Below are 19,730 nucleotides of genomic sequence, written 5' to 3' on the forward strand. Positions count from 1 at the left end.
TGCTGCTTCTGCCATCCTCCCACGTGCCAAAATGAATCAGTGCTTCATGAAGCTAATGTTCCTACATCAATCACTGGGAGGAGGAGCTACTGCTGCTGCCTCAGGACCAGAAAGAAAGCCTCAGGGCAGCAGCAAGCATGCAAACTGGTTGGGAGTCTTTAAAAATCAAAACTGGGTCAAGAAGAAGTGAGTAGGAAGAAGAGATGGGAACAGAAGAAGAAGGACGGGGAGGAAGTGAGATTGGGGAAGACAAAGGACGAAGCAATAATTTTAAAATCCCTAGCATGTGTAAACCCCAGTAGACAACGTCCAGGCTGTTGTTATATAGCTTTAATCTTGAGCTCCATCCCCGGATCATTATAGCAGTTAAAAACTCCCATTGCATCAGACAGTAGTGCGGAGAGACTGATCCTCTCCTCCTCCCACGGCGGTTTTGACCACAAAATAGCACTTGTGATTATGGGGGAGAGGAGGGAAGAAGGGCTTAAAATCACATTTTTTGAAAAAAATAAATGTCCTTGTGTTATAACAGCCCCTTGTGTTACTGAAATGGACAAAAGTTTGAAAATGGGCAGTGTTTTTCACCACTAGAAAAGGGTAGCCAGGATAAGACTTGTTCTTTGGCCAAGAACTGGGTGCCTAAAGTTAGGCCGCAATGTCCATAGCTTAGCAGCTAATTAAATGTGCCCAGATTGTCAAAAGTGTTTAGCATCCGGCAGCGCCCACTGACTTCAATGGGAATTGTGAGTGTTCAGTAATTTTTATTCAAATCAGGCCACTTTTAGTTGCTGTTGTTATTATTTATTTGTCCTGTAGTAGCACCCAGTCATGGGCCAGGACCACGTTGTATTAGGCGGGGTACAAACACAGACCAAAAAGACATTCCCTGTGCTAACTTTAGGCATAGGGTGACCATACATCCCATTTTGGCTGGGACAGACCCTTTTTTAAGCCCTGTCCCTGCCATCCTGACAAAAGTGAGCATTGGTCCTGTTTGCTCTTGCCAACTTGATCTGGACTAGAACCTAGCATTAAGGGGGGGAGTGGTTTCCTATACCACCCCGAAGGAAGGAGGCCTACAAGCTGGTTGCTAGGGTTACTGAACCCAGCGGGGGGCTGCAGGCTAAGCCCAGAACTGAGAAGTTCAGGGTGTGGGTGGGGGCTCCGGACTGAGTCAGTGGGTTGGGATCCGAGAAGGGGTGAGGGCTCCGGCTGGGGGCTCAGACTCTGGGGTGGGGTCAGGGATGAAAGGTTTGGGGTACAGGAGGGGGCTCCAGACTGGGACCGAAGGGTTTGGAGTGCGGGAGGGGGCTCTGGGCTGGGAGAGGGGGTTGGGGTGCAGAGGAGGATGAGGACTCTGGCTAGGGGTGCAGGCTCTGGGCAGCACTTACCTTAGACAGCTCCTGGAAGCAGTGGCATGTCCCCCCTCTGGTTCCTACGCGGAAGCACGGCCAGGCGGCTCTGTCCCATCTGCAGGCACCGCCCCCCCAGCTCCCATTGGCCATGGTTCCTGGCCAGTGGGGGGGTGGCACTTGGGGCGGGGGCAGTGTGCAGAGCCCGCTGGCTGCCCCTACATGTAGGAGCTGGAGGGGGGACATGCTGGTGCTTCTGGGAGCCGCACGGCATGGAGGCTAGCAGGGAGCCTGCCAGCCCCACTGTGCAGCGGTGCCATCACCCGAACAGTCAACGGCCCCGTCAGCAGTGCTGACCAGAGCCACCAGGATCCCTTTTCGACCTGGTGTTCCATCCTGAAACCAGACACCTGGTCACCCTAGCCCAAGAGAGAGCAGAAGGATGTTGTTTGTGTTAAGGTTCTAGTTTGGACAGTTATAACCCCAGAAGGGAAGGCCTTGCTAGAAGGCTGAGTCACCGGAAGAGAAGGTGCTGCGTTAGGGTGACCAGGTGGCCGGTTTTGCATGTTGACCGGGCCATTGAATATGTGATTAGCACAGTGGCGCAGTGGGGCTGGCAGGCTCCCTGCTAGCCACGGCACTGCCGATTGCGTGGCTCCCGGGTCGGGAAGCAGCCGTCATGTCTGGCCATGTAGGGGAGTGGACTAGTTCATACATTGCAATGAAAGGAAATTTCAAAACCAAAACAGAAGCAAAAAATGTTTAAAGAAACTTGTTTAATTGTGGTTTTTGGAATATTCTTTTGGGCCTCATCTATGTGGCAATATTCCTTTGTGTGCAATTGGTAACTTACCTTTCTGAGTCTGGTGAAGGAAAAAACAACCCAAGAGACAGTGTAGCTAAGATAGCAAGCTGGGTTCTATTCCTAGCCCTTCCACTGATCTGCTGCGTTGTCATGGGCAAACCACTTTATTTGCATGTGCACCTGTTTCCCTCTCACACTTCAGATAGCGGGCGTTCTGAGGAAGGCATTGTCTCTCTGTGTGTTTGCACAGTGTGTAATGTATGGGGCCATCTGGGTGTTACTGTGATGCAAATAACAAGGAACAATCCTTATGTCAGACACAGCTGAATTTAATAGCATTAATCGCTTGTGTGGGATCACTGGGTGACAACAGACTTCTTCTGGAAAGGTAAGTGCTTGTCCTTTGCCATACAACATCCATCAGCCTGACTGGCAATGTGATCTCAGGCTCAAGTATGGTACGGATACTGAATACAAATCCTCTGATGTTATAGGCTGGGCCACAGGTTGATAGATCAGCTAGTAAGAGCCCATGCAATGGAGTCTAAAAACAGCACAAAAGGATCAGGGCCCTTTATCTAATCTATCTCGGCATGTGGAGCAGTTGACTGCTGGAACCTGTACCTGGATCTGTACACTCCCAGTGAGTTGCTGGCAAACTTACTGCTCAATCTCCACTCCTTGTTTGCTAGCAGGAGCAGTCAGAAAGCCCAGGTGATCCTAAAAATCTCCAAAATGGGAACTACCTTGCACCATGATTAATCTAAAAAACAAAATCCAACAACTGTCCCAACAACTGTCCCAACAACTGTGTGCAACTCCAGATTGACCCTGGCACAGGTCTTGTTAGTCCTTTGCCAATGCATTGTGTAAGTGAACGTCTAGTCAGTCCAGAGACAGAGTATACTGTACCTTGGGAAACAAAATCCACTGGTAAGCCATTCTGAACTTGTTAAATACGCTCTTAGCTGGGTGATAGAATCAGAAATAGTGGTTAGGTCATTTAGGGCTGAGATAAAGGGCAAACACCTTCAGAAGCTGCTTACTTTATACATATGGCTTTTTTGGGGAAGAGGAGGGACAGAAAGGAGAACAGTATTGAGCTAGTGTGAGAGGAAGAAGAAACCCTTGTTCATATTTCACCACTATATTAAAGAGAAGTTGGGATGGCTTCCCTGTCTCTGAAAGAATGATGCATTCCTTTCTGTGGTTACAGCTAACTCATCCCCACCAGAGATGCTACTTCTGGGACTTGCAAAATCTCTGAAAAACAAATCTTTTGCCTTTGGAATGCATTGGACTCCCTTATGGAACAGTTTTGGGGCCTGATTCCCTTTTAGATTAAAAATAAAATGTTCAGAAATGCCCAAGTGATTTAGGAGCCTAAGTCCAGATGTGGAAAATTTTACCCTAAGGTCTTTTCCCATCACTGTTGCAGTGCAAAGGGGCCTTTTGAGAACTGGGCCTTTTAAACACCAGAGGCCTGGTTCTCATCACAAGCTAACTGGGAGACATTTTTTGTGGGAACTTCTCCGAATGTTCAAAAGGCTGGTTAGTACAGCACTAAGTCAATGGTTTTACTTTGAAGGTGCATTTTCCTTTTATTAATTAGCCATTTAATAAAGCAATGAGGAAGGCACAGGAAATTTCTTGGATGAATTTCTGACAAGCAGAGGAGGTGAATGACACAAGACTAAGCTGAAGGCCATTAACTTCAGTCAATCACTAGTTCCCCAGGCATGGTCTGGCCTCTGTCCACTATTGAGGTGGTGACTGCTTTCATTGCTCTATTTTTCATTAACAGACTTCAGTGGGAGTTGGGGAAGCTCAATATCTCCCAAGAGTTGGCATGTAGTATCTTGCAGGGATAGACCAAGGAACGGAAGATCTTTAAGATTAGTTCCTTTGCTGGAAGCTTTGAAAATGCCAGAGGTTTTTAGACGGTGGCCTTGTCAGACATAGGAAAGTGAATAACTGCTTTGTATGCCTCAGCAAAATGGTATGTTTCTGACCCCTTGGTTCACTATTTTAGGGAAGTTTATTTCATTACCTAGGTGCTCCTTTTTACTTTTTGCAGCGGAGACTTAAAACCCAAAGTTCATCCTAGTCTAACTTTGGATGCACCTGTATTTCAAAATATAGGAAAATCTTGCAGTGGGGTGCTGCGAGGGGAAGAGCTGATTAGTATCTCAAAGCTTGGATTCAACATGAACTCAGTGATTGAATGAACTGACATTACAAAGGATTAATTACAGCCAATATGTGAGAATTAGTGCATGGTACTAAAACACTCTGCAGGTAACATTGCTAATGTCAGGTGAGCCTCATACATAGATAGTTACTAAAATGGAGGAACCAACCTAACAAGGACAGCTTAGCATCTTGCATCCAAATGTCTTAACGCCCCTCTGTTAGCATACTCACCCATGGAAATTCTTCCATTAATTTGCAAGCAAAAGTAGAAAGCTACAAATATTAGACATGATTCTTCAATGCCTCACCCTTTGTGCGCTGGTTATACAGCATGTATATGAATAGGAACGCATTTATACACCAGTGTAAAGTATCACCACAGCAGAATAGGAGCGTGTTACACCCACTTGTCATGGGGGTGGGGGCAGTGCAGAAACAGGATTATTATTTTGAAAGCATTTATCTCTGTGTCTGGGAGTCAGGAGATCCAGGTTCTATTCGTGACTTGGTCAATGGCCTACTGGCTGACCTTGGGCAAGTCACTTCACTGCCCTGTACCTCAGTTTCCCATCTGTAAAATGAGGTTAATACTGACCTGATTTGTAAAGCACTTTGAGATCTATGGATGAAAAGCGCTAGGGATGATGATAACAGATTCGGTACAATTAAAATATGAGAAACTCCTACTCCATCAATCTCTACAACTAAAGCAATGTATCACGTGGCAGCTTAGGGCTTTTGGGGAGAGAAGCTATGACGAGAGACACACACACTCACTGCTAACTTTAAGCACAAACAGAAAAGCCCACAAGAACATCCAGGCTATTGCTTAATCCATCTTTGTACAGCGCCTAGCACAACAGGGCTCCAGCCTGGCTGGCTTCTAGGTACTGCAGCAATATAAATGTTATAACCTTGTAATTTGGTAGTCCTGTTAGGGGGCTCTTCACTATCTATTCCAAAACCTTACATCCCACAACACAAGGGTAAAGTATTTAGGACCATTAATGTGGAATTCAATGATCATTCAGGAGTTTAGGTGTTTGAATGAAATCTACTTTATTCATTGTTTGATTCCACCAGGCTTTTAGCGACAATAAGAGCTGCACAGCACCCTGCTCAGACTCTCTGGGAAGCTCAGCCCTTGAAGGCATCTGCTCCCAATACCACAATCCATGACACTGAGAATGGGTCCTTTAACTCTGATAAAGCCAAAGGGACAACAATCCAATATCAGTCTGTGCACTGATAAGTGCTATTTGCAAAGTTCAAACACAAGAAGCATGGCAAACTGATATCTTAGAATCCTGCTTGGCTACCAGCTTATAAATCAAGCAGAGCTGGGCAAAGAGTTCATGTACTTATGAGGGGGGAAAAGACAGGTATGAGGACAGACTCACAATAAATATATAGCCATGTTGCTACTTCTTACTCAGAAAATGCATCTGTTGCCTGGAAGCCATCAATACAATTTTTACAGAATTAGCAAAATAGTTGCCGATTATCTACTATGTTTGCAGGGCAGGAGAACACAGCCTAAAGCAGTGGTTCTCAACCAGGGGTACATGGACCCCTGGGGGGTACGCAGAGGTCTTCCAGCGGGTACATCAACTCGTCTAGATATTTGACTAGTTTTACAACAGGCTACATAAAAAGCACTGGCGAGTCAGTACAAACTAAAATTTCACACACACAATGACTTGTTTCTGCTCTATATACATTGAAATGTACGTACAATATTTATCTTCCAATTGATTTATTTTATAATTGAGCAGTTTTTCAGTAACATTTTTGTATTTTTATGTCTGATTTTGTAAGCGAGTAGTTTTTAAATGAGGTGAGACTTGGGGTCCGCAAGACACATCAGACTCCTGAAAGGGATACAATAGCCTGGAAAGGTTGAGAGCCACTGGCCTAAAAGATAAGAAACCCTGTGAAGTTTCCGTAATGGAGTTTCCTCTACCGCACTCCCAAGGGAGAGGCTATTATGCACTGTGGGCCTCATCCCGCAAGGTGCTGTGAGCTGCTGCACATCCCCAACGCCCAGTGAATTCAGTGAGAGTAGAGGCCATCCAGAAGCTTACCAGTTGTGCCTCCATCACATAGCAAGTGGATCCTGTGCCGTGGTAACTCCTCAGAGAAGAGCAGATAACCATCAGACCATGATCGGGGCTCTCTAGTACCTTGCATAATGCAAATGGGGATAGATGAAGAGACATGCCAGAATAAAAAGGGAAGGGGAGGAAAAGCATGGGGGAATGTTGTTTTAGATGCAGCTTTGAGGATGACTACAGAGAAAAGGATGGTCTAGTTTGGGAAGAACCATGTTCAATTCTGTGCTCTGCCATGTGTTTTCCTGTGTGAATTTAGGCAAGTGATTTACTCTTTGCCTCAGTTTCCCCATCTGTAAAATGGGGATAGTAGTACTTCTCTACCTCACTGAGGTGTTGAGAATAAATGTATTAAAGATCATGAGGTACTCAAATACTATGGGAACGAATAAGTACCATAGACAATATGGAGGCAGAAGCTTGAAAGCCAAAAGAGTGTCCTTCCCCTCCCCGCCGCCCCCAACGTATTTGCATTTAAGTTCTAAAGCATGGTGAGCAACTAAGAAATGTAGGCTTCATTGTGACCTTCAGTTTTAGCATCATGCTTAATGAATTCTTGGTGGCCCAATCACTCTCTCTCAAAAAAGCCCCACCCTCCCTTCATCTCAGGGGTTTGTGTGGCTACCAAAATAACTCATACGTTTACACTTGCTGAGCTTCCATGACTGAAAGGAGTTTCTGTTGTGTAAAAGCCAGAGAGGTAAAAGTCAGATGGCTAAGACAAAAGATGAGGCGAAGGAGACCAAAGTGTGTCCTCCTGGCATCACAATAATTCTAGCCAACGGTAAGAGTTTTCTCCAGCAACCTGAAAAAGATTGTCCAAAATTGTGCTTGTGTTTTTTTTGTTTGTTTTTTGTTTAAAGAAGGATTGACTCGTTTAGAGTATTTTTGCTTCTGGCTTTTAACCTGAGAAGTATCAGGGGGATGTCAGATGCTGTCTTTGCTAAAGAACCCCCAGCAGTTGGGTATGTATCAGCAAACAGAAATGTAATGTCTCATACATTACCACAGCAAAACTACAGTGAATCCACAGCAGAGCCAGGACCAGAGCTGGGCAAATACTCGATTCCCCACCCCGCCTCGTCCATCTCTTTCCCCTCGTCACCCCGATCTGTGGCTGAACCAAATAATCCACCCTAAATTTCATTTTGGGGTCCACCCAAATGAAATGCTCCTTTTTGTTGGTGGATGTCTTTTACCCTTTTGGGTATGGTTTTTAGTTAAATATAGCTAAATTTCAAAACTATTTTATTTTAAAAAAATAAATCAAAACATTTGTTTCAAAAAATCTCAAAGTTTGACCTTTTTCAGAATATTTTTCTCCCCCCTCTCCACCCCTTGGCCAAAACAAGTTTGACCCAAATTTAGCAATGGTTTTGGTTGGTCTGAAACTGCCCTTCTTGAGTGAATAAACTACTCACTAAAAATTTTGTCCAGCTCTACCCAGGATTGAGTCGAAGTCCCAAGTAACCAGTAAACATTTCCTCATAGATGGTGGTGGTCATACATTGCACTTTATCATGTACAGCACCTTTCATCTAATGATCTCCTTGCAATTCATACTGGGGTAGGTATTTAAAACTCAGATGGGTAAACTGACTCACAAGGATGCTGAATACTGTGCTCAAGGTCACACAGTCAGTGGCATACTAGCAAACTGGTCTATAATATCTTCAAAAGAAATAGTGACTTGAAGATTTTTACGCTGTTAGAGCAATCTTCCAAGAGGGGGAAGGGAAAGGGAGCTGATGAAATTGGAGGCTGGGGCACAATGGGCTGCTGGCCAGGATGGGATGCAGTGATCTGCGGTAGCACTGGAAGCCAAGCACTATAGTCCCTTACTTGCTGTCCAAGCAAAGATAAAGGATTTTTAAAACTTTAAATTGTGGCCAACAGGTAGACCAAGGGGTGCGGACGGGATGGGGGACAAATATAGAAAAAGAAGAGGATGAAGGAGGACAACATGATAGAAATTTTAATGGGCTTTATAACTACTTTATTTGACTTCTATTTAGTACCATAATGGGCACATGTTTCATAACTCAACCACTCCTAGAGCAGATTGTGGATGGACAATTGTGCACAGCGCTCCAGCAGATGGAAATCCAGCTAACTCCGAGCATGATTTCTCTTGAGCTTTGCTGTTGCTAGGGAACTCCCTTTAAACTAGTCTGTTCACTTGCAGACCTGTTATAATGGGCATAGGATGTCTCTGGGTTGTGGAGAGTGACAGGCTAGTTTATTTACTTATGCATAGACCTGTTGTGATCTAAAAAGCCCCCCAAACTATTCTCACATAGGGTAAGGTAGGAGAACAGCTGCTGGTTTTGACAAATACTACAGTGTAGTGGTGCTGAATACTCCCCCTCCTGTGTAGCTTGTTCAGTGAAACAGGAAATGCAAAGGTCTCTTCCCGCTCTGAGCCCTCAAAATGTCAGTCTGGTATTTAAATCAAAGATCAATTGACTCTTCTGCCAGCTAAGTTAAAGCAGGAGGACCATGAAGCAGGATGGCAAGTTTTAGTCCTTCCTCTGCAATGCAATTAATTCCCTGTGAGCATTAGTCTGGTCCTCTGTAATATGGATACAATAACCCTGATACACCTAGAAAGGATACTGGTGAGAATTAGTGCTTGGGGGGGAGAATGCTTTCCAAAAGACTCTATATAAATGCAAGGTATTGATAGAAAGTTCTTAAAATGTAAACTTTGCCTTTTATTATGGAATCAAAGGCTGATTCTGGTTTTAAAAGGGTATCAAGAGTGGGATAAAACCTAGTCCTATTAGATCTGCTTTTGATTCTGAGCTGGCTGGCTTTAGGATGCAATCCTGCTTGTACTGAAATCAAAAGCAAAATTCCCATTAGTTTCAATAGGAGCAGACTTTTCAGAGTAGAGCTGACTCCAGCTTTGCTGGATCAGACCGTTAGCCACTAACTGTTTAATGAAAGCTAGCTCAGGCCTTTCAAAACCAAAAGCATCCTCAATTTAAAGTGAGGGTTTCCTGCTTTTCCTTATTTCCAAATTCAAGGGAATTCTTCCTTAGGAGCCAGCACTGCTGGCTGGGCTCATTGCTAGAACTGTGAGTGGACCATGTGTGCCCATATCACCTCTCCGCCCCACAACTCCTCCTCGCTCATAGCAATGAGAAGAATCACACTTCCAACTGATTTTGCAAAAAGCAAAATCTCTTGTTGCTTCACTAAACTAAAAAAACAGATAAGTTCATGGTGGAATTTTCTGTTCTCTGACTGGCTCCAGAAAGAAACCCAGCAGTGATTATGAAATGATGACATGACAAATCTGATAAACATATAGAATAACTGGAAATAAAACATTTAGCCATAGAACAAGAGATGTTATCCCAGTGGCAACACAACAATGAATAGTTGCTTTTGATGGGCTACATAGGAAAAAAGCCCTTCAGAAAGCATGATCAGCACAAAATTAGGAGCATGATAGTTGTCAGACTCCCATTTACTATAGATGCTGAAAATTTGTAAGTAGTGACCTTGAGGATCTGTTCTGATCTCAGCCATAAGTGGCCTCTCAGCACCCGACCCTAGGGGCTTCCTCATGGTCACAAGTTCATCAGAGCTTCAGCTCAGAACAAGCATCCAGTCTCATGGGGTCTCACTAGACCAATCCACCCCTAAGGATTGGGGCCCTCTGTGGACCAGGGGTCCTGTCTGTTTGCTGGATCAGGAAGAAGGTCCTGAGTCAGCTTAAATCCCAGGCTTTCATCCAAAAGTATTTCCTTTGTTGCTCTCTGGAGAATCCAGTTTGAACTAGTATATACACATCTCCCCAGGGAGGTGGCTTCAAAGGCTGATAACAGAGGAAGTTCATTAGCATCCCCCCTCCCTACCTAGAGAAGGTGCCTAAAAGTCACAACGTATACAACTGCATTTTTAATCAGTAAGGTTAAGCTTAATACCTTTGCGATACACTGCATTTTTAATACAATGTACCCCAAAGGTGTTAACCTTAATTCAGTAAGGTTAAGCTTAACTTATTAAAACTATCTTAATTTCTTAAGGTTTGTTCAGGATATTATCAGTCTGTCACAATGGTCACATTCATCAGAGATTGAACCTTGGATTTTCAGCTCCAAAACCCCCTCCCATGTGACTTCATGGCATAACATCATTCCATATTTGTAAGCAGGCTGTTATTCCGACCTCAGCTGTTAGAGGTTGATGTGATCCTATGCAATAAATTAGTGTATAGATTTAGTTGAAAGACTGAGGGAAGGAGGGGACTAGTAAGATATTAAACTATAAACATTTTGGTGGCGTTTGTAACAAAACAATTAATTTCAAAATGTAAAACCATTCAACGGTTGCTTGAAAAATGGAGAAAATATTGACAAAGATTTAATCAAACGTTTTGTTTTTGCAACATAAATTTTTATAAATTTATAAATTTTATAAATTTTATAAATTTATAAATTTATAAACATAAATTTTTATAATTTTTATAAATTTTTATAAAAACGTTTTTATAAAAACGTTTTGTTTTTGCAACATAAATTTATAAAATGTTTATAAAAACGTTTTTATAAAAACGTTTTGTTTTTGCAACATAAATTTTTATAAATTTTATAAATTTTATAAATTTATAAACATAAATTTTTATAATTTTTATAAATTTTTATAAATTTGACCTTAAATGTCTTCCTCTTCTCCCCTCTCCCCCATTAAACTCATGACAACTAGGGTATCAAAAGCTGCTTCTAACAGGTAGGGAGTAAAATGGGAGACAGTAACTAGAAACAATAGGACCACTGGCCTAGCAGAGGTCTGTGAAAGGCTACAGCATCTCTGCAGGTTGCTATGGACTACCCAACCTGGAGTGAAAGAGCAGAAGAAAAAGGAGCGAGGATAATCGAGGCCAAACACTGGGAGATGGGAGGAAGAGGAATTATGTCTAACTGAACAATAGCAGTGGAAACTATCTAAAGGGACGGGAAATGGTGACAGATGGAGATGACAGATAAAGCAAATGCTAAAGAGGATGTGTGAGACCTCCCTGTGATTCCGTTTTCGAGTAAATGTCAATATGTGTGAAGGAGAATTGCAGCCCGATTTGCTAGCTGGACAGATACTAGAGGAGCATGGCTGTATTAGTGCCCGTGCACACACATGAAAGTATTTTCCGATGAGGCGTATAGGGTGTTGCTTTTAGGAAGCTTGGTCATCATCCCTTGGGGAAGTGCAGCCCAGTGGGAAACAGATGTTTGATGTGTCTTCGAATACATACTTATTATGTATGTATACTTGTTACAAAACACATTCACTTCCTAATCTGCATCTGTGTGCCCTAGTCTAAATCCAGTCTTATAGACTCTGGTTTTAAATGATTCAGCACGCCAGCAAAATGCACCTGTCCTGTTGCCCAGCATATCTGGAGTGTGCTCTCTGAAGTCCAGTGTTTCCATGCTTAATTCTGCATGGAAGCAGTCATGGCCTCCTTCAGTGATACAGTTAATGGCTGGTTAGGGTTAATAATAGCTTCTTTTCATACTACAGTGTCCCTGTCAGTGTTTGCATTAAGGGGATGTCTTGTTTTCTTTAAGAATCCTTGCAAATAACACATGGGACCAAATTCATCGCTGGTGGCAGTAATGCTACAGAGTTTAGAGTTGAATTTGGCCAAATGTTCCATAATCCACTGTTTCCTTTTGCATAGGAGACATGCCAAGGTATGTGGTATTATGAGGAAAACAAGAAAAGGTGACCAAAAAAACCAAACCAACAACTTTCCTAATGAGTGATTTTTTACAAGAAAATAAGTAGGAAAGCTGAATTTGGGAATGGCTGACTTATTTACAAGTGTTTCACATTGAGGAAAGAAGAGTTTTGGGGGGTCTTTTTATAGCATGGGCTTCCATACAGTGGTATAAAATGTTTGTGACTTTGTCCTCACCAACAACTATTTCAGATTTGGGGACAATTTATACCTTCAAGTCAGCGGGACTGCTATGGGTACCCGCATGACCCCACAGTATGCCAACATTTTTATGGCTGACTTAGAACAATGCTTCCTCAGCTCTCGTCCCCTAATGCCCCTACTCTACTTTCACTACATGGATGACATCTTCATCATCTGGACCCCTGGGAAGGAAGACCTTGAGGAATTCCACCAGGATTTCAACAATTTCCACCCCACTATCAACCTCAGCCTGGACCAGTCCACAAAAGAGGTCCACTTCCTAGACACTACAGTGCTAATAAGCGATGGTCACAAAAACACCACCCTATACCGGAAACCTACTGACCGCTGTACTTACCTACATGTCTCCAGCTTTCATCCAGACCACATCACACGGTCCATTGTCTACAGCCAAGCTCTAAGATACAACCGCATTTGCTTCAGTCCTTCAGACAGAGACGAACACCTACAGGATCTCTATCAAGTGTTCTTAAAACTACAATACCCACTTGGTGAAGTGAAGAAACAGGTTGACAGAGCCAGAAGGGTACCCAGAAGTCACCTACTACAGGACAGGCCTAACAAAGAAAGTAACAGAACGTCACTAGCCGTTACCTACAGCCCCCAACTAAAACCTCTCCCACGCATCATCAAGGATCTACAGCCTATCCTGAAGGACGATCCCTCACTCTCACAGACCTAGGGGCACAGGCCAGTCCTCGCTTACAGACAGCCCCCCAACCTGAAGCAAATACTCACCAGCAACTATACACCACACAACAAAAACACCAACCCAGGAACCAAATCCTGCAACAAACCCCAGTGCCAACTCTGTCTGCATATCTATTCAAGGGACACCATCATAGGACCTAACCACATCAGCCACACCATCAGGGGCTCGTTCACCTGCACATCTACCAATGTGACAGATGCCATCATATGCCAGCAATGCCCCTCTGCCATGTACATTGGCCAAACTGGACAGTCTCTGCGCAAAAGAATAAATGGACACAACTCTGACATCAGGAATTATAACATTCAAAAACCAGTAGGAGAACACTTCAATCTCCCTGGTCACTCAATAACAGACCTAAAAGTGGCACTTCTTCAACAAAAAAACTTCAAAAACAGACTCCAACGTGAAACTGCAGAACTGGAATTAATTTGCAAACTGGACACCATCAAATTAGGCATGAATAAAGACTGGGAGTGGTTGGGTCATTACAAAACCTAAACCTAATTTCCCCCATACTAATTTCCCCCTACTGTTACTCTCACCTTCTTGTCAACTGTTTGAAATGGGCCACTCTCATAAATGATTTTTCCTCCCTTAGTATCCTACTGTTAATTGAATTGTCTCGTTAGACTGACCGCCCACATGGTAAGGCAACTCCCATCCTTTCACGTGCTTATTTATACCTACTACTGTGTTTTCCACGCCATGCATCGATGAAGTGGGTTCTAGCCCACAAAAGCTTATGCCCAGATAAATTTGTTAGTCTCTAAGGTGCCACAAGGACTCCTCGTTTTTTTGGCTGATACAGACTAACACGGCTACCACTCTGAAACCAGTGGTATAAAAGTGACTGCTGAGGGCTTTTTTAGAGAAGTGTGACTGATATGTTTTCTCTTCCAGGATGTTGCCTGCCACCCAGCCCCTGCATTGAGGCTAACATGCAGGCTTAGTTCCAGCAAGAGAAATATACCAGGGAAAATCTTTGTTTCCACTGACATATAATTTTTTCAGACCTATGCTTCTCACCCCTGCCTTCCCTCAGACAGGGGCCCAGTCCAAACTGATATCAGAAATGTTAGCTACAATCACCATGTAGACAGAGTTGTAGACCAAGACCCTTATGTTCTGAAGTGAATTGGACCTAAATTCCATGACACAACCCCCTGATTGTGACAACAATCTGCTGGTTAGTTCTGTGGCAAGCTGGGACTTTTGTGGCAGATTCTGGTATGCTAGACAATGGAGGGCTTTACTGATTCAGATATGAGTAATGCAAACCGTACCATATTTCTCATGTACTTTCATACCAAATTAAATTTATATTAATCGCCACGGATTTTTGCATTGCCAATACAAAACTGCATCCTGGAAGCTGTCCTGGGAGAAGCTGGAGGTTGACAGAGCTTGGTAGAAGAAAACTGGGGAATCTGGCACCCTGAGAAGGTACAGAAAGTCAACTGGAATTTTGGAACTCAAGATTGTTGGTGCTGGGGAGAGGATGTTTGTGGGCAAAGATGGAAGTGACCTGAAATGTTTTGGGAAACTTAAATTCTGAATTCCACTCTTCAGTATCCCTTGAGACCTGCCTGACTTCTGACTGCTCTCGCACAATATGCCTCTGTCTCCAACAGCAATTCATACACACATTCAGTGAATGTTTCTGTTCACTGTTTCACTGCTGATAACTTTAACAATGCTGACATTTTACGCTGTTAATAGGTTTGAGTTGACATGTCATTGAGATGACTGGGACAGTTCACGCTTTTCAGGGTTGTAGGTGAATGGGATTAGGGAACTAGACTGGAATTTTGGGTTCTATGTTCAGTTCTGCAGTATATTCCCTGGGACTTGAGGCTAGTCACTTAAAATGTACGGCCTCATGTGTAAAATAAGGTTGACTTAGACTGTAAACTCTTCAGGGTCTCGCTATGTATATACACGGCCCCTAGCACAAAGGGCCCTGTTCTCAATTGGGGTGTCTACGTACTACTGTAATGCAAGCAAATACTAGAATAATTTCAGTGATGGTTAGTGGAGTCTCTAGAACTTTACTCACCTGCAGAATTTTGCAAAAAGGAGGCCCTAGTAATAAATCACTACTGTGGTGGTGGTAGTCATGTGATGAATGGCAACACCTGTGAAGGAGGTAGTATGGAGCCACACATAGGATACAGCTACTGGAATGCTAATGACACAGGTTCTGTTCCCAGTTCTGCTGTTCAGTAGATGTGGGACCTTGAGCAAATGTTTTAGCCTCTGTTTCCCTATCTGAATGATATTTACCCACTCTTGTAAAGACTTCTGAGATCTACTGAAGCGAAGTATTACTCTAATCTTCGTATCCAAACACAGACTGCTTTCAGAGCAACCCTGAACTACCACAGAACTTGTAAAGGAAAAGGTGAAGGCGTATTCATTTGTGTATATGTATTTACTGCAGAGCCCTTTGTTTGCTGAGCTGTGGTTTCGAATGAATCAGCAAAGTTTCCCTTTCTCCTGCGTGCAGCACGGAGAGTCTCCTCGCTATTTGATCTCCAAAGCCCCTAGCGGCAGGGCACTTGGACCTAGAGTTATGGTTCCTGTGGCTAGGGCTCCCTGCCCTAGGGTTAGGGTTCCTATGGGTAGGGCAGTTGCAGCTGGGTTAGGGTTCGAATGCGTATGGTATTAAGAGCTACAGCTAGGACTCCCTGCCCTAAGGTTTGGGCTCCTCTGGTACCAGACTTGGAGCTAGGGTTACGGTTCCTATGGGTAGGGTTCTTGGAGACAGAATTGTGACTCTTATGGGTGGGACGTGCCACCCTAGGGTTAGGGCTCCTATGGGTGGGGCTTGCCACCCTATGGTTTGAGATCCTACGGTACCAGAAATAGAGCTACGGTTAGGGTTTCTATAGTAGGGCTCCCTGCCCAGGTTTAGGGTTCCTATGGGTACCAGACTTGTAGCTAGGGTTAGGGTTCCTATGGATAGAACTCCTTGCCTCAGGCTTAGGGTTCCTACGGGTAGCGCTCTCTGCCCTAGGGTTAGGGTTCCTATGGGTAGGGCACCTGGAACTAGGGTTGGGCTTCCTGTGGGTCGGGCTCCCTACCAAAGTTCCCTCTAATTTTTTCCATGTGTGGAATACATTTTGTTATGTGCACCAAGGTAATGTGTGGATATGCGCCACCAGTAGAAACAAAAAAAACCCTAGATATAATATATATTTTAAAAAAGTTACCATAGGGATAATTACTCCAGAAATAAAAATTATGAAATGCATAGACCAGTCAAAAAACTAAAATAACACACTTTGAAAGAATACAATTACACAGAATATATGGTTTCAGAGTAGCAGCCGTGTTAGTGTGTATCAGCAAAAAGAACAGAGTACTTAATAAATTTGTTAGTCTCTAAGGTGCCACAAGTACTCTTTTTACAGAATATATGTGCACTCCAGGAAGTACCAAGAAGTAACAACAACAATAATACAGGTATGTGTTGGGAGGTGAGTGTGAAAGACTGTGCAGGAGAGAGAGACGAGAGAGAGACACACAGAGACTGTGCGTGTCTCTGTGTGTGTGTGAGAGAGACACAGCGCCTGTGTGTGTGTGTGTGTGTGTGTGTGTGTGTGTGAGAGAGAGAGAGAGAGAGAGACTGTGTGCTTGTGTGAGAGAGACACACAGAGACTGTGTGTGTGTGTGTGAGAGAGAGAGAGAGAGAGACGGAGACAGAGACACTCTGTGTGTGTTTGTGTGTGTGTGTGCAAGAGAGAGAGACACACACACACATACTGACTGTGTATGGGAGAGACACAGAGACTGTGTGTGCTGACGGCTGGGGAATTTTCTGAGAGATGTGGTGCACCGTCTCTTTAAGGCACCCACTGAAAGCTCTCCTGCTCCTGAGCCCTGTCCCTCCTCCCTTGCTCTGTGGAAATGGGGTACATGGGAGAGACAGTGTGTATATGTCAGCAAGAGCGAGAGCACATGTGCTGGCTGCTGGGGACGTCTCTGAGAGACTGTGCGCTGTCTCTTTGAGGCACTCACCCATGGCCCGGAAGGCTCGTTCAGACCTCAGAGCTGCTGCAAGTCCTGAACCCTGTTCCCTCTCCCCTGCTCTGTGGCGAAGGGGTGTAGGGGCAAGGGGAAGGGGGACACCCGGACATCAGCGCCCCTCACTGTGCACAGCCACAGGAGCAGCTGCAGGAGCAACGTGGCTGCAAAGCAGCTGGAGGGAGAGGCACCTGACCTCACGCTGCCGGATAGGCGCGGCTCTGCTAACCAAGTGCATAGCACTTGAATCACTCCTGGGCAGCTGCCTGACCACGCAGTTTAGAGGGACCACAGCTCCTCTCCCGAGGGTTAGGGTTCCTATGGGTAGGGCACTTGGGGCTGGGGTTTGGGTTCCTATGGGTGGGGCAGTTTAACTAGTGTTAGGGTTCCTTTGGGTAGGGCTTCCCTCCGTAGAGTTAGGTACCTATGGGTACCAGTGTTGGAGCCAGTATTAGGATTTGTATGGGAAGGGCTGTTGGAGTTAGGGTATGGGTAGGGCTCCACGCCCTTGGATTAGGGTTCCTATGGGTAGTAGAATTGGAGCTAGGGTTGTGGTTCCTCTGGGTGGGGCTCCCTGCTGTAGGGTTAGGGTTCCTCTGGGTGGGGCTCTCACCCTAGGGTTGGGGTTCCTCTGGGTAGGGAACTTGGAACGTTTTCTTGGATGTGCGCAGATCTCTGCTGAGCTCTATTCTGTGAGCTCAGAGCCAGCTGTCTCCCCTGCATGACTGAAGGGATGCAATGCAAGGATGTCATGAAGTCCCTGAAGTTAATCCGAAATTGGTGCTTTTGGATTTGGGCTTTTAGTAGTTGGTGGCAAATTCAAACAGACAGCTAAACAAATCCTGCTGTGATTCCTTATGTTGGGAAACCTTGGGGAGAAACCTCTGATTGAGGATTCTTGCCCAATTCCACTTTGGACACTTACATGTGAAGTGTTTGACATTCCCATGGTAGTTTCATCTGATAAGGGATTCTTCACCCTTACTGTCCTGAATCGTTGGGCAACACAGCTGTGCACTGTCAAATGCCAGCTTTGGGAATTCACCACAGAGGTGGTTGAAGCTCAGGGCCAGGAGAAGTGATGCCTCTATAGAATGCCCTAGCAGTCCATGCCTTGTGTGACCTGCAGCATCAGGGAAAGGTGTAAGCCTTGCCAAACGTACCAAATAAAGGCCACTCCCCGGCTCCCACCATACCAGAAAGCAGTGTACTGGTATGCCCTTTTGGGGCAATAGTATGAGGCCACCAAGACAACGTGTGGCACTGGGAACCTGGCTGTCATGGCAAACTAGTCTGTATCACACAGGGCACAAGGTAGGTGTTGTGTGCTACACGGCCAGCAGCCAGGGGACCATGTGTGCAATGGGGAGGTGGCTGATGTATGACAACCTATTACCTATCCATTCCCATGCCTGCAGGGTTACTGATCTAAGCATTCTGGGCCAAATTCCCTGCCAGTGCAAATGGACACTGCTGTACCTTCATAGAATCATAGAATCGTAGAATATCAGGGTTGGAAGGCACCTCAGGAGGTCATCTAGTCCAACCCCCTGCTCAAAGCAGGACCAATCCCCAGTTAAATCATCCCAGCTAGGGCTTTGTCAAGCCTGACCTTAAAAACTTCTAAGGAAGGAGATTCCACCACCTCCCTAGGTAACGCATTCCAGAGTTTCACCACCCTCTTAGTGAAAAAGTTTTTCCTAATATCCAACCTAAACCTCCCCCACTGCAACTTGAGACCATTACTCCTTGTCCTGTCCTCTTCTACCACTGAGAATAGTCTAGAACCATCCTCTCTGGAACCACCTCTCAGGTAGTTGAAAGCAGCTATCAAATCCCCCCTCATTCTTCTCTTCCGTAGACTAAACATCCCCAGTTCCCTCAGCCTCTCCTCATAAGTCATGTGTTCCAGTCCCCTATTCATTTTTGTTGCCCTCCGCTGGACGCTTTCCAATTTTTCCACATCCTTCTTGTAGTGTGGGGCCCAAAACTGGACACAGTACTCCGGATGAGGCCTCACCAATGTCGAATAGAGGGGACTGATCACGTCCCTCAATCTGCTGGCAATGCCCCTACTTATACATACCAAAATGCCATTGGCCTTCTTGGCAACAAGGGCACACTGTTGACTCATATCCAGCTTCTCGTCCACTGTAACCCCTAGGTCCTTTTCTACAGAACTGCTGCCGAGCCATTCGGTCCCTAGTCTGTAGCGGTGCATGGGATTCTTCCGTCCTAAGTGCAGGACTCTGCACTTGACCTTGTTGAACCTCATCAGATTTCTTTTGGCCCAATCCTCCAATTTGTCTAGGTCCCTCTGTATCCTATCCCTACCCTCCAGCATATCTACCTCTCCTCCCAGTTTAGTGTCATCTGCAAACTTGCTGAGGTGCAATCCACACCATCCTCCAGATCATTTGTGAAGATATTGAACAAAACTGGCCCCAGGACTGACCCTTGGGGCACTCCACTTGATACCGGCTGCCAACTAGACATGGAGCCATTGAGCACTACCCGTTGAGCCCGACAATCTAGCCAGCTTTCTATCCACCTTATAGTCCATTCATCCAGCCTA

General features: G+C 44.9%; 1 long non-coding RNA gene across 2 annotated transcripts in view; it reads left to right on the forward strand.

Moving 5' to 3' along the window:
* Window positions 1-2,350: 2,350 nt before the first annotated feature.
* The window catches only part of LOC119566590, an 84,889-nt gene continuing 67,509 nt past the window's right edge, over window positions 2,351-19,730 (forward strand). Inside the window, exon 1 of one of the 2 annotated variants that reach the window (XR_006290867.1) lies at window positions 2,351-2,545. This is a non-coding gene — a long non-coding RNA (uncharacterized LOC119566590). The remainder of the gene's footprint in view (window positions 2,546-19,730) is intronic. The other variant, XR_006290866.1, reaches the window with a different exon arrangement.

Source organism: Chelonia mydas, chromosome 5 (genome assembly GCF_015237465.2).
Source record: "Chelonia mydas isolate rCheMyd1 chromosome 5, rCheMyd1.pri.v2, whole genome shotgun sequence".
In the NCBI taxonomy this organism is placed as follows: Eukaryota; Metazoa; Chordata; order Testudines; family Cheloniidae; genus Chelonia; species Chelonia mydas.